This window comes from Balaenoptera borealis (genome assembly GCF_965194805.1).
Source record: "Balaenoptera borealis genome assembly, chromosome: 17".
Classification (NCBI taxonomy): Eukaryota; Metazoa; Chordata; class Mammalia; order Artiodactyla; family Balaenopteridae; genus Balaenoptera; species Balaenoptera borealis.
The window spans coordinates 11,992,043-12,006,032 of NC_138876.1; the positions used below are offsets into that span (position 1 = coordinate 11,992,043).

Consider the following 13,990-nt stretch of genomic DNA (forward strand, 5'->3'; position numbering starts at 1 on the left):
ATGTACATAAATCTATTGAGTGCAGTGACCGGCACAAATAGTTATGTACTAAACGCCCCCTTCTTTCCTACCCAGATGAGGTAGGAAACAGGAAAGGTGCATTGCTTAGGTGGGACTAACTGCTGTAACAAAGAAATTCTATGCACAATGGCTCAAACATGAGAGGAATTTACTTTTTGTTCACTCATGTCTAAAATGGGTGTTCCTGGCTGGCGGCCAGATCTCTTCTGCACACAGTACAGGGACCTTCATTCCCTCTCAAGTCTCCATCAGGTTCTTCTGCCTCAAGTTGGCAGAAAGGATAAAATGTGGAGGAGTACTGCCCAGGCCAGGCCTGAATATCAGGGCCCTGTCGCGTGGCCACACCTAACCGTAGGAAATCAAGTCCCGCAGGATACCTGGGGAGAAGAGGGAACGGGGGTGTAAGTGACTGGCCAGCTGTCTTGGCCACCCCACCAAGATGAGAGGGAGCTCTTTGTTACTAGCCTGAGTAAATTAGCGTACCTACAAGTAGGTACTACACACCTCCTTCCTGCAGCACTCCCTTGAAGTCTAGGGCAGGTGTGGCAATAGCAGTGAGTAGCGCCATCTTCCTCCCAACCTGGAAGCTCCTGAGAGCATATTAGCAGCCTAACTTCTCCCTCTCCTTATCTCCACAAGCATCCAGTCACCGGATTTGTTTGCTTTTCTCTCCTAAAATATGTGAAAACCCTTCCTCTTCCTGTGATGACCTCCTCTGCCCTTTATCTTTACTCCCCTGATTCATGGCAACAGTTTCCTTACGTCATCTCTAGCCAGACTGGCTCCCGTCCATCCCATCGACTTCGGACTCCAGTCCCCCCTCCTAGCCAGGGCCACCAAACGCACTTGCCACTGGCCTGCTTTAATCCTATACTTCGTATCGAAGTTTGCAGGATAACGTCCAAAGCCCCTAATCTGATAGCTGACAGGAAGCAGCCCTGCCTCCCGTAGAGCCTAACCTTTCTCTGAGTCCAGCCTTGTACCTACCTGTCCGGCAAATTCTTTATGGTGCCCTGCATACAGCCGCCAGGCTTTCTCTCCTCCAAGTCCTCTTTGCTCCTGTTGACCTTCTACTGGTATGCATGTATTTAAAGTCCATCCCAGGCATCCCTAACTCCTGCAATCCCCCTGTGACCTTCACCTTGCTCCTGTGTGTTCTCCAGATGCCCTTTGTATATATTTCTTGCTGAACTATCACTGTAGTGATAATGTTTATTGGTATTTCATCCACCCATCGCGCTATCCCTGACACTCCCAGCAAGTCGACAATTTTGAGAGCCTTGAACGTCATTCTAAGGGCTTGGAGGTTAACCCTGGAACGTAAGAGGAATTGCTGAGGATTTTTGATAAAGGGAGTGATACAATGTAGTCAATATTTTAAGAAGATAAATCTAGGGGGAGACCACAGGTAGATTATGGGAAGGACTAAATGTATGCAGGACCACTTGTATGGAACGGAGAAGACCAATTCAACCAGATGCTATCTGTGTGACCTTGAGCACACCACCTCTCAGAGTCTTGTTTTATTTATGAACAAAACGGAAATAATAAATCATGCCGAACCGTCTCACCAGGTCAATGTGAGGTCACTGCGGAATAATGTATACTAAAGTGCTTTATAAAGTCCAGTGAAATTATTAAGGCTAGTAGTTAAAATCCAAATAAATCCAAAGTGAGACACTCCTACCATGTCTTCAGCCTCGAATAGAGTCCCTTCTTGAGGTCAGATGCGTCCCTGGACTGCCCAGTATTCCCCTGTGCGATGCGAGGCTAAGATTATCCCTACTTGCCTGTCGTCTGTGAGCTGACTTCCAGTATCTGAAGGGTTGTCATGCGAAAGAATGGGATTAACTCCACGGAGCTGTGTGACGGTTACCAGGAGACAAATACTGACTCAAGCTAAGGAAAAACTTTCAAACTGTCAGAGCTGCCCAAAGGCTGCCTGGGGCTGGGAGTGCAGGTGGGTGGGCCGTGAAACCCTTGAGATTAGAGATGATGAAAACAAAGCTGGGAGACCATGGTGGCCGAATCCACACATCAGTAAGGTTTGGACTGGTCGGCTTCTAAATGTCCTTCCAATTCTAAAACTTCATTGTCTGCTGCCCCTGGGGACGCCTCTATAACTATGCATGTTACTCACATTGTCAGTTTATGACATGAAACGGTTGATTTAGAGTTTTCTCTCCTCCACTAGACTAGGGTCATCCAAAAGGCAAGGACTGAGTCTCCTCCAACCTGGGATTCTCAGTGCCTGCAGCAGCTTCTGGAGCACAGTAAACCCTCAGTAAGTGCTGGTAGAATGAATGGATGGATGAGTGAATTATGCTGGGTGTGTTGGGATGATGTCTTTAAGTTCGGGCTAAGATGAGTATTTCATAGTGAGGCTTGTGTGTGATCATGTTGGTCTAGATTGATACTTTCCAACTTGGAGTCCTTCAACTCCTAGAAGTCCTATTTTCAGTATTAAGAAAAAAGCTAAGGGCTTCTCTGGTGGCGCAGTGGTTGAGAATCTGCCTGCCAATGCAGGGGACACGGGTTCGAGCCCTGGTCTGGGAAGATCCCACGTGCCATGGAGCAACTGGGCCCGTGAGCCACAATTACTGAGCCTGCGCGTCTGGAGCCTGTGCTCCACAACAAGAGAGGCCGCGACAGTGAGAGGCCCGCGCACCGCGATGAAGAGTGGCCCCTGCTCGCTGCAACTAGGGAAAGCCCTCGTACAGAAACGAAGACCCAACACAGCCAAAAATAAATAAATAAATAAATTAATTAATTAATTAAAAAAAAAAAACAAGAAAAAAGCTAATAAAAGTCGGGTGTTTGCCCATGTTACAGAGTGCCCAAAATTCAAAACCACCCAGTTTCTCTGCATTTAGCTGGGAATTTATCAACTTGGTGTGGTCACTCTTTATCTCCTATAGCAAACCATCACACTGGAACTTCAGACGTATCATCTCATTTAATCTTTATGTGAAACCTGTATGTTAGGGCATGCTGTCTCTAGCTTACAGACAAGAAGATATGGGCTCAGAGGGGTTTTGTGACCTGCTGAGTAATGGAGGTTTAGAGCGTCAGAGGCAGAATTTCGCCCCAGTTCTGCCTGGCCTCTAAACTCACGCTCTCCCTACGTAATACTCGGCTTCATTTCAGAGAAGAAGGCTTCTCTGATGTGTGTGTCTTTCACTGAGATTCTTCAGATGGGGGTCAGTCTTGGCAATTAGCATTTCCTTCCCTTTGATGAGAACAATGGGTTCTCATCTTCCCTTCTGACCACTCAAAAACCCCTGAGTTTAACGAGAAGGCAGACGCACTATCCACCAAAGTATACCTGACCTCATAGACTTCCCAGCCTCAAAAACCCCCCAACACCACAAGCCCCCTCTTCCAGCTGAATCTCCTTCTTACCCTCAGATGTTATTACATAGAAGAACATCAAGAAGTCTCCCAGGCCCTCTATTCCAGACCTTATATTTTTCTAGTGTTGACAACTTAATACATGTCCACACTTCCTTTTATGGGGAAAGATAAGACTCTGATGGTAATCAGAGCACCAGGGTAGGAAATGCCACATTCCTCCATGTAAATATTTGACTAAGCTTTCTCCGGGCCATGCATCATTATGCCGAGCCCCCAGAAAAACTTCAGGTCCACAGATCTGCAGGTGAGATACCTTGGCAATGAATTATGAGAGGGCTTGTTTAAAAACCAAGGCCAGAGCAATGTATTTCTGGAAGGGGTGAGGAGGCCTGCTCTACGTGACCAAAAGCTGTTCTGAGAAAGCCAAGAATAGAGGCTGGGTCTCAGCTGGGCTGGAGTTTCTCCTTCAGTCAACTAATCCCTGAAAAGAGGGACCTGTTTGGATGGTTTTTAAAAGAAGAAATGACTGCAACTATGTAGCTAATGTCCATGCAGGTGAAAAACCAGAAGCAACCTGAAGGTCAATAAAGAATTACTTACATCCACCAATGCAGTGGGCAAACAATAATAAAAGTATTGATAATCATAGCTAACATGTATTGATTGCTGACAACGTGCCATTATAGGTTCTTCTCATTTAATCCTCACAACATTGTCCTAAGGTCTCTTAAATTGTTCATTACGCCATTTTACAATTGAGGCAGAGAGAGGTTGAGTAACTTGGCCAGGGTTGCCCAGTAAGCAAGTGATGGAGCAGAAAACTATGCAGACATCGGAAATTCTATTATAAATGAATATCTGTTGACTTTAAAATATGTTCATGATATTAAAGGGAAAAATGCAGTTTCCCATATTGTGTGATTCCATTTTTTTTAAATTATGAGAAATGGAGAACCATGGCTACTATTAAAACACAAACACACACACACACACACACACACACACACACACACACACACACACCCCAGAAAATAAAAAGTGAGGAAACTGGAAGTGTAGAGAAATTGGAACTGTTGGTGGGAATGTAAAATGGTGCAGCTGCTGTGAGAAACAGTATAGGCATTCCTCAGAAATATAAAAATACGATTATAAATTTTTTGATCTTTACATCTGGAAACTATATATTGTTGCTGCAATAATTTCTTCTTATATTTGAGACCAGATGTGTTGGTCCTAAAGCATGAAAACATTGCCATCAACATGCTGTCCATCTTCATGAAGGCTCTGGACGATAATCTATTTTTGACCTTGTAAAGGTAGACATTACTCATACCCGAATTGTGCCCTGAAGAGCATATTTTGTGCAGCTAGTCATCTGAGGCCAAACTCTTCTATTGCAGGCATTCAAAAAACGGCTTTCCCTATTTTTTCTTTTGTTGCCTGTGCTTTTGATGTCCCACTTTTTTTTCTAATGGCCAACCAATTCTAAAGTTCAGCTTTCATGAACATCATTGAAATAAACACTTCTGTGACAGGCTGTGGTTCATTGCAAAGCTGTTGTGAACAATTCCACTTTTGGGTGTATACCCAAGAGAATTGAAAGCAGGATCTCCAAGAGATATCTGTATATCTCGTAGCAGCACTATTCACAATAGCTAAAAGGTAGAAGCAACCCTAATGTCCATCAGTGGATGAGATGTTCTCTACGTACAATAGAATATTACTCAGCCTTAAGAAAGAAGGAAATTCTGATACAACGTGGATGAACCTTGAGGATATTATGCTAAGTGAAATAAGCCAGTCACAAAAAGACAAATACTTTATGATTCCACTTATATGAGGTATCTAAAGTAGTCAAATTCACAGAAACAGAAAGTAGGATGGTAGTTGTCAGAGCCTAGGAGGAGGGGGCATAGAGAGTTATTGTATAATGGGTTCAGAGTTTCAGTTTTGCAAGATGAAAAGAGTTCTGGAGATTAGTTACACAACAATGTGAATATACTTAACACTAATGAACTATACAGCTAAAAATGTACCTGTAGTTAAGATTCTTTAAAGATACCTCCATAACAAGAGAAAAGCAGTGAGGGAGAGTGGAAGTTGGAATACAGGGAAAGGAATCAGTTGTCTGCAGAGGAACAGCATTCACCATGGCTTCTGCAGGTACCAAACAGGTAGGCTTTGTGCACTCCTCAAATTAGGCCCATATGCTCAGGTGCTCAGCCTTTGTGAGTGAGGGACTTACAAGGAGCCTGAATAACCAGAAACAGGGTGTCTTCCTCCATTAAAGAGCGTGGATGGCAGGAGTAGGGAGTCAGAACTGTAATTCTGAGCAGAAATATGCATTGCGTGAGTGAGCGTCTGCAAAGCAGGTTGAAGGTCTTATAATCCAACTGTAGGCAAAAAAAAGTTTGCCTGCCCCTGCTTTAGGGTATATGTGGTATTTTATCTGCGGATGATTGACGCCTGTCATTTTCCTCCCCAGATCTCCAAGATGAAGTGGTGTAAAATGGCAAGAACAGCTGAAAGAAGGAGGACCTCATATTCTAAGGCAGACCAGGGATCATCTTTTACCAAATTCCTTCCACCTTTCTTTATGCTAGCGAGTGGTGTCAAGTTCTGCAAAACCAGAATAATGTGGTTGTCAAGTGGCAGGCGGTTGGGAAACTTATTGGTTTTCCACTGGTAGATAAATTTGTTGTATCCTAAACAAAGAAAAAACCAACAGTCTAAGAGGCCAATCACGAAGAGTCACAGTGTATCTGAGTGGTTAACCCTGTGATACCGAAATGACTCATCGGGGTCTGTGAATTTACTACTACTGATTTCATGGGTTTAGGTCCCCATTCTATAGTCATAGTACTCTGTTAATTCTACAAATACTGTTGAAAACTTCCATGCCAGAGTTAGCTGCGGAGGCTCTTGATTTGCCCTCACATTTTAAAAAAAATTTTTGGCCATGCCATGGGGCATGCGGGATCTTAGTTTCCTTACCAGAGAGGAACCTGTGACCCCTGCAATGGAAGCGCAGTCTTAACCACTGAACTGCCAGGGAAGTCCCACACTCACATTTTTTTTTTTAACAAAAAAATATTTTTATTTGGTTAACATAAAGAGAGGGAAAAATCTGAATGTCTTTTCTATCATGAATATATATATATATATATTTTAACTTTTTATTTTATATTGGAGTATAGTTGGTTAACAATGCTGTGTTAGTTTCAGGTGTACAGCAAAGTGATTCAGTTATACATATACATGTATCTATTCTTTTACAAGTTCTTTTCCTAATTAGGTTTTTTTTTTTTTTTTTAAGCACCTTTGGCCTGTCTCAGCAGCTGAAGATGCTGTGAAAGTTTCTGCTTTACTCCACAGTCCGTGGACTCAACCTCCGAGCTGTTGATTTGGGCAATAACAGTCAAAGGTGCTAAAGAACTGCCAAGAACAGAGTGCTTAACTTGGTCTGGTGTTTCTAAGTTTGAAATGGAAGATGGGAGACTTTCTGGGTATTTCAAGAAGAAAGGGACTTAATACAGGGAATTAAAAGTTTGAACAGTTGTGGGATGGGTTAGAGTCATGTCAGTAGGGAAATCTTCAAGGGCTGGAATCCAGGAAGCTGCTACCCCTGCAATCCAGGAAGTAGTGCTGAAGTGGTGAATTCTCAAGAAAATTAGTGCGAGGAAGCCTCTGGCAACATCCCACATGTACTGACACCTACTCTTTGACGGCTGCTGCAGCAAATAAGAACTTCTCCTTCTCCTCGGCCTTCAAAACACCATACCAGCACCTCTCCTTAGCAGAATCTAATCCTAACCCCTGTCGGCAAAATTCTAGGGAATGTGCTTCCAGGCTAGTTTCTCCCATGCAGAGGAGAATGTAGAAGCAATCAGGGAACAAGGTGGAGTTGATATTAAATAACCCAGCTATGGGGGAGATTCAGGAAGACTTCCTAGAGAATACAGTACCAGAGACTGGGTTTTGAAAGACCAAGGTTGGCCAAGCCCTGGCCTTGGTCAATGATTCATCAAAGGAGTTTCCCTTTCTAGGCTGCAAGAGCCTGAATTAGGGAAGTACCATCTTCCCAAGAAGTGCTCATCTTTTGCAACCAAAAGAATAGGTAGCTATAAATAGCCTGAGTTTCTCACCATTCTGTGTTCAAAATGGATTAACTGCAAGCAACTTTTCCTTCTAGAGAAAGAGATTTAGGAATGATAGTTACTGAATCCAACAGCAAGACCTTCCTCATTGGAAATGTAAGTGGGGAAGGATTTCTCTCAGAACATGTTTCATAGGCAGTTTGGAGTTGTGTCAAGAGAAAGAAACTGCCAACTACAGTGGCCGTCAGGGCAAGGCACAGAGTGAGATCCTAGCCTCTCCACCTTGACCTTGTCCTCCATCTCCTTGGTAGCCCCCTCCTAACCTTCCCAGAGACACATCAGAACTCTCCAGATAACCAGCCCACTGACCGCTCATCTTTCCCTCAAAGTTTAGGTTGACAGAAATATTGAAGTGCTGGGAAGGTAAAGGTATGCATCAATTAAACACCTACACTTTCTCTTGCTACATTAGATGCTTTATGTACCTAATGTGTTGAAATCCTCTAAGGGACCTTTGAGATAAACCTATTGCCCCCACTTTCCAGATGAGGAAGCAAAGATCAAGAAAGGTAAAAATAATATTTCTGAGGTCATACACCCACTGCTCTCCTCCAGAGAAAATAGTGAGACCCTCATTCTTCTACTATAAGTGAATCCTGAACTCCATGGAGTGTTCCTGGGTCACACGGAGGTTGAAACATCCTTACAGCTTTGCAAGACTATGGAGAAGCTTGAGCTCATCCCTTGTCACTTCCCCTCCTTCCCCCTTCATCCCAGGAAAATGTGGGACAGCCAGATCTCAACATTGTCAGTGACATTAGCCACAGTAGGGTTCCACTTCCACCCTAACCTCTCTCTGTATCATTTTTCCAAAGACATGAATAAAAGAGAGGGCTCCTTTGAGACTAGAGCCCATGTAGATACTCAAAATTTCAGGTCAAATTCGTCTCAGGGAATTTTATTTATTTTTTGTTAGCTCCTTTAGCTTCTACTGTTTCTTTATTAATCAAGTAAATACTTATCTGGGTTAGAAAAAATAGAAAATACATGTACACCTAAAGAAAACTAAAATCTATAAACACATTACAAGGATGAAATTCATAGGCCCTCTGTAAGACAATGAGCTCAGCACTTTATTTTTCTTTTCCACACACCGCCTCATGTACTTCCCAGTCTTTTTTAATAATTCTTTGAAGTTTGGGGATCCAGCTCATAGTTATGACACTATTATTTTATATATTATAAGCATTTTGTATCCTGAATGAATTTCAGGCTTTAATTCCTTTTTATAACCATAATGGTGACATAGAAGTTTATCTCTTCTTTAATTGTTATCACTGCTCCCTGTGAGTCCTTCTATATCGTGACCATCTAATTCTGAGCTCTTGTGTTTCATTACTCAGTTTGCAAATGTGTCTTGAAGAAGTTTTTCAAGGAGGGACTGCAGATAATATATTTTGTCTCCTTTGCATATCCAGGGATATCATCCTGTTCACTGCATACGTGAATGTTCACTGGAACATATATGGAACATTCCTGGATCACATCCTTTTCTTCTTGAGACTCTATAGATGCTACCAAATTATCTTCTGTCATTTAGTGTGCTGGAAAGAAGATGAAGGCTAGGTTAATTTTTATTAATATGAAACAACCCCATTGTTTCACCTCTGCATATTTACGGGATTTTGTATTTATCTCAGGGGGCTAATCTTCTCACCAGGCTACGTAGATTTGAGGCTCTTGTTTTTGGGTTTTCTTGAATCAGGGCTACTTATTCCTGCCTCCCATGAGCCTTCTGTGCCTTTAGCTCAGCAATGCTAACTGGTGTCACACAGCTCTGCATTTTCTGGCCAACATTTCTGAAATCTCACTTATTGTTACTCTCGTCCTTTCAACCCTTTGACTCCTTTTCCCTAAATTCTGAGGGACTTTCTCAGATATGTCCTCCACACCCATGGTAAACCTTCACACAGCAGGAAATAGCAATACTGTCCATTGAGCACATATATTTTTCTTGCTTTCTCCCATCATGATTCCTCCATCTAATTGCTTTGCCTTTTTCCCCTCTAGATCTTTCCTCCAGACATTCTGCTTCCATTTCAGAGAGACCTTCATGCAGTTTGTGGGAGTACCATACAGTTTTCTGAAATGACCACCTGGATTCTGTGATAAATTGTTCTCGGTATTTCTCTGCCTTATTCCTCCCGCCCACCTTTTTTTGGGGGCAAGATTTTGCATTGCCCCCTTCTTTGTATTGATAATGATATTGTTTGTTTTACTCATCCTTGGACAGGACAAGGTTGGTTTGTCAGTGTTTGTTAAAGCCAGGAAGAGTGATTTGCTCCATGCATGCCCTAAGGGTCAAATTCTCTTCTCCAATTCACAAATTATGCTCACAGATTTCAGTCCACTCCTTGCTTAATAGCTGGCTCTCCCCTGGGATGCCATGCATTGAATACGCTTCCTTCTTGCTCAGATCTCAGCCCAGCCTCTGGTTCTCAGAGACAATGCAGGATGGAACCAGCCCAACCCCTGCCAGGCAGAAGCCGCCCGAGACTTCATGCCTTGGCAACTACTTCACGGCTTTGGCAGGGTCACTTGACTCCCCACGCTACTTCAATCTCTCCCTATTTTCTGTTCAGGTTTTCCTGTGATTCCCAGCATCTGGCTGGACTGGGGGAAATGGGAGAAGAGGGGGACATAATACTATTTTCGAGGACAACTCCTGAGGAGGGGAATTTTTTCATGAAGGAAAGCAAGAGCGTGCCATATGCTGGAGTCGAGGTAGCTGATCTTCAATCCAGATCCATCTACCCCATAATACTGTGAACCATTCTAGCTTCTGTCATCAGGCTGTACATTCTGTCTTAGCGTTCCATCGCATCTACGATTTTAACAAGAAGAGCTAAAAGGCTTAGCTTGCGGACCCACCAGACAGCTCCCATTTTGAACCGGAAGTCAGCAGGTAGTTTACTTCAAACTTTTTCAATTTCCAAGCAGCTATTAATTCAAAGGGTCAAAAATATGTATAACCCCGAAACTGAAGTCCATGGTGGCCTGTCCTTGTCTCCTCTACACAGTCTGGGTGAAAACTTGGCAGAGCAAGAGAAAAAAGGTGACAAAGTTTTAGTTCATCTTGGATTAGTTTATTTTATTTTGTAAATTTTCTTCACAGAATCTTTCAAACTGCAAGTTTAGTTTTCACTCAACATCTCAGCCTCTGCAGGCTGTCCCAGTGGAGGGCTCTCCACTACTCTGCTGTGTGCCCCAGGCCGGGTCTGTGAAGTCCCGTTTCTCATAGCCAGTCGTGCAATCTACAGAAGCTCTTTCTCACTTAGAGGCCCACATGCTTCTTCCTGGGCAAGGTGGCTAAACTGGAGCCCCAGAGACAGGGTCTGTTCTTAGAGAAGGGGGAAGGAGTTCCCGGTTACCTGGTGTATAAAAAAGCATCTTTAGGAAAGACCTCATTGAAATCCTGACATCCAAGCCAAGCTTTGAGGAATCTAAGGCGAAGCCATGAGGCTATCTGGGAAAGAGGGTTCTAGGCAGGGAGAACCGCTGCTGGGAGCTTCTTAAGGAAGAAGTGGGCCTGGCACACTTGAAGCTCAGCAAGGAAGCCAGTGTGGCTTAAGCCAAGGGAGCCAAGGGTTGGGATGGTGGTACCAGGGGCCATCACGCTGACGGCCCAGTAAAAACTGGAGGACTATGGCTTTGAGTGAGTGAGATGGGAGCCTTGGGAGGACTTTGAACAGGGGCGTAACACGATATGACAAATAACACTAAACAAGAGTTATCACACTTGCAGTGAAAATACAATACTGGTGAGGCACAGAGGACTCAACAGAAACAGAAAGAGCCACTGGGGACCAGCTTTTTCTGTGGCTTCATGCTGAGATGGTGGGATGAACAGGAGACACATCTAAATGGCCGGTGGTAGGCCCCAGAACAGGATACTTTGTGGGACCCTAGAAGAAAACCCATGTCGGGTCAACCAGAAGCTTCAGCCAAGCTCTCACCCCATGCCCTGTATCCTCAGATTCCAGAAGAGTGTTCAGAAAGAAACGTTCAGCCTGATCAATTTAACTAAAAGTAACAAGACAAGACCACCTGATCAAAGACGAAGCCAAAAAAAGGAACAATAGTGTCTTTCCACATTGGATAAGAGCAAAGAGAAGGTCTGGGCAGAGCTCTCCATGCTAAGCGTGAGAAAAAAAAGGGAGGAAAATGGCATTTCAACTATGCAAGCATTCTAGAACACAAAAGGGAAAGGAAAGACAATCTGCAAAAGAACAATAAAAAACTCAGTATGGAGTCATTTATACAAGACTCAAAAACAAGATGATGAAGCAATATGCTGGGATGAAAAGGCAGATTACCAGGTTAAGGAAACAATTGCAGGTCAAAGCAGCATCCTTACGGATCAAACAAATAAATGTAAACCAGTGGAGAACAGACTAGGCACAACTAAAAATTCAAACAATGACAAAAAGAAAAGGCTTTAGCACCTCACAGTGAATGCAAAGGAAAAGGATAAATGAACAAATCAGTTACAGATGATGATGAATAAAGACTTCAAAGTTGGCCCACATAAAGAATCATTTATATTTCTTAAGAAGAGCAACCAACAAATGGGAGAGTGTTTCAGAGATGTCATTTCATATATATTTGTGATACTAGAAAAATACTAAATCTGCAAATCATAAGAAATTAATATGTTAGAAAAAAAACAGTACAATTTACAAGGAGGCACTGAACTTATCCTGATCAACATTATCTATAGAGGAAGACTTTATCCATACAGATAAAAAGGGAGTGAGGTGGGATCCAGCTGGTCTCAGACTTCACCACAACAACATTCTTCGAGAAGAAATCAGATTTATGTCCCAAAGCCCTGACTAAAGGAAAATGTAACTCAAGAATATTAAAACTGAAGACATTCTGAAACATGAAAGAACTCAGAAACTATATGAGCCTTCTTGCAAAATATACTGGAAGACTAATCCAATCGCAAGAAGAATTTATTAAAACACACACATACACACACCTCTAGAATGAAGAAGTTATAGTTCAAAGAACTAGCTATGGGGATCACATTCATTTAAACAAGGTTAAACAACAGCACAACAGCAAAATTTTTGATTGCTGAACACAATGTGCTATCACTCATTTTAAGTTTAAAATTGTAAAAGTAACAAAACTCAGGACTAAAGAAAGGAGGTGGGAGAAAGTATCAGAGGATGAATCACTTATCTTTTTTTATTTTATTGAAGTATAATTGATGTACAATATTATAGAAGTTACAAGTGTATAATGGAGTGATTCATAATTTTTAAATGTTATACTTCATTTATAGTTACTAGAAAATATTAGCTATATTCCCTGTGTTGTACAACATATCCTTGAAGCTTATTTTATACATAATAGTTTGTACCTTTTAATTCCTTACCCCTCTATTGCCCCACCCCTTTCCCTCTCCCCACTGATAACCACTAGTTTGTTCTCAATATCTGCGAGTCTGCTTCTTTTTTGTTATATTCACTAGTTTGTTGTATTTTTAGATTCCACATATAAGTGATATCATACAGTATTTGTCTTTCTCTGTCTGACTTTTCACTTAGCATAATGCCCTCCAAGTCCATCCATGTTGCTGCAAATGGCAAAATTTCATTCTTTTTTATTGCTGAGTAGTATTCCATTGTGTGTGTGTGTGTGTGTGTGTGTGTGTGTGTGTGTGTGTGTGTGTGTATGTGTGTGAATGTATATCTCACATCTTCTTTATCCATTCATCTGTTATGGACACTTGGGTTGCTTCCATTTCTTGGCAATTGTAAATAGTGTTGTTATGAACATTGGGGTGCATGCATCTTTTTGAATTAGCATTTTTGGGTTTTTTCAAATATATACTCAGGAGTGGAATTGCTGGGTCATATGCTAGTTTTATTTTTAATGGGAGAAAATATTTGCAAATAATATGACTGATAAGGGGTTACTGTCCAAAATACATAAACAGCTCGTACAACTCAACGTCAAAAAAACAAACAACCCAATTAAAAAATGGGCAGAAGACTTGAATAGACATTTTTCCAAAGAGGGAATGCAGATGGCCAATAGGCACATGAAAAAATGCTCAACATCAATAATCATCAGGCAAATGCAAATCGAAACCACAATAAAATGTCACCTCACGCCTGTCAAATGGCTATCATCAAAATGAACACAAATAGCAAATGTTGGTGAGAATGTGGAGAAAAGGAAACCCTCGTACACTGTTAGTGGGAGTGTAAATTAGTGCAGCCACTGTGGAAAACAGTGTGGAGGTTTCTCAAAAAACATTTTATCTTTTATAGTAGGAGGTTATTTTTAATTAGTATTGCCTGAAAAAATTGGAAGATGTATATTCAAAGAGAAAAATGAAACATTTGATTTCATCAAGTTTTTACTTAATCCTTCTTAGAGAGATATTTGAGGAAATACTATCGCTGGCAATGGAGAAAAAAAGAAACATGATCTAAATTTCA

General features: G+C 42.0%; 2 long non-coding RNA genes across 2 annotated transcripts in view; both read right to left on the reverse strand.

Moving 5' to 3' along the window:
• Positions 1-13,990, reverse strand: part of LOC309614574 — a 426,058-nt gene that overhangs the window by 53,182 nt on the left and 358,886 nt on the right. The window lies entirely within an intron of this gene.
• Positions 8,421-10,396, reverse strand: LOC309614596. Its single transcript, XR_014236312.1, has 2 exons — positions 10,240-10,396; positions 8,421-9,076 (listed from the first exon to the last, which is right to left on the reverse strand). It is a non-coding gene; the product is annotated as an uncharacterized lncRNA (long non-coding RNA).